Source organism: Octopus bimaculoides, chromosome 16 (genome assembly GCF_001194135.2).
Source record: "Octopus bimaculoides isolate UCB-OBI-ISO-001 chromosome 16, ASM119413v2, whole genome shotgun sequence".
Lineage (NCBI taxonomy): Eukaryota > Metazoa > Mollusca > Cephalopoda > Octopoda > Octopodidae > Octopus > Octopus bimaculoides.
The window spans coordinates 45,367,333-45,369,469 of NC_068996.1; positions in this window are offsets into that span (position 1 = coordinate 45,367,333).

The window sequence follows — 2,137 nt, forward strand, 5'->3', positions numbered from 1 at the left end:
ATGAGCACTATCTTTTGGACTTCAGCCATTTTGGGGTTTCCTGGTATCTGAGCTAGGTAGTAATCAGCCCGTTTCGCTGTCATTCCCAGGGCACCTATGACAATAGGTATTGTTTTCGTCTTCAGATTCCACATTTTGCTAATTTCTATTTCAAGATCTTTATATTTGCTCAGTTTTTGGTAGGTCTTGACAGATACGTTTATATCATTTATTATTATTATTATTATTATTATTATTATTATTATTATAAAGACAATTACAGACCGAGAACCAACATTTCAAATTAAAAGAATTTCAGAAACACAACGATGCCAAACTAAGCTCCGTAATTAATACGTTTGTTTATTTATTTGTTATTTTACTTGTTGCTATCACCATTGCTATCACCACCACCACTATTTCCACCATCACCACCACCACCATTTCCACCATCACCACCATAACCATACCACCGCCATTCCTTCTAGCCTCACCCCACCCATCCCGCCAAAAAACAGAAAGAGAAATATAAAGATTGCATTATTATTTCTAAAGGCTTGCTTTTATCAACAAATTTTTTTTTCAACATTGCATTTTTGAATTAAAGATTATTTGTTCGATTCAACCAAAATTAATTAATTTCAGTTGAAACATCAAGTCATTAAGAAGGTTTCTATTTTTGTTTGAATTTATCTTTATAAAATCTTGCTCCTAGTTTTGATGTGTTTAGATGCATGTGAGTTTGTGTATGTGAGTGTGTTTGTGTGTGTGTTTGTGTGTGTGTGTGTGTCTGTGTGTGTATTTGTATGTGTGCGCGTGTGTGTATAAGCGTGTGTGTGAGAGTTAGTCTTTATTTGCGACTGTGTTTGTCCCGCTTTTTCTCTCACTGTCCGTTTGTTTGTCCGTGTCAGCGTGTGTGCATTTGTTCATGTGCGCGTGCGTACACGTTTGTGCGCGTGTGTACACGTGTGTGCGTGAAAGAGGGAGAGTGAAAGAATGAGAGAGACAGAGCCAATATACGTATAGAGAGTAGAGTAACTGAATCACTTCATAGCAAAAACTAAATAAATAAATACATATATAAATAATGGCTTCTGCGTTACTTACACTAGATTTAAATCACATGACAAATGACACATTGCCAGTTCGACTCTCATCAAATAATAGTTTAGACTAAATATTTACGATTGAAAATATAGCTGCCGCCTAATTTATTGAATGCTTGTGTCCACCTACATATATTTACACTGTAATGACATTTTCTTCCTTCCAGCAACATACAATAAGTACTTCTAAAATATTGTTAATTTTATCGCATGCAAATTTGAAGTATTTAACAAACATACCTGCGGCTTAAGTACGCTACGTTACCATAGATATCCGCTAACGAGGAGTCTCCTAATGGTAGGTAAGACAAAGCAGAAATAGCAGTCAATACGGGAGCTGCCAAATTTCTCTCAATATACTATAGTGTCTTATGTATGCGTGCGCCAACGATAGAGAAAGCCCTTTTTGTGACAGTTAAACCTATTACAAATAGCAGCTGATCAACCTCAAATCACATCCTACTGTTCTGATTATATATATATATATATACATATATTCGGAATTAGGGAACTTCATATAATCTACTCTTTCGTTTGGATAATTTACTACTTCCATGGTTCTGCTAGCTATGAAACATATGTAGCCTGGGTTTTATCTACTCCATCCCCTACATTTAGGCCTTTATTCACCTACAGGGTATTCCCAGTTGCTAACCGTGGACTATAGAATAACTTCTTTCAGCTTATTGAGCTTCGATATAGGAAAAAATTTAGAACCTTCTACATCAATAAATCACTATTGTCCCTGAAAGCTGTTTTTATACCATCTACAGACTGCTCGAGGCTTACTAACTTCCTACACCTCGATCCCTGAATTTTACCTTTGCATATATTTAAATATATACATATATTCAAGTAAGCCAATGATGGAATTTTTACGTTATCGTTAGATCTGACAGAAATAATAGCTAAGTATCTCATAGAATAAGCAATTAACTTATATATGTCTACACACACACACATACGCACATACATATATATACATATATATATACCTACACACACACACACACACACACACACACATATATATATATATATATATATATATA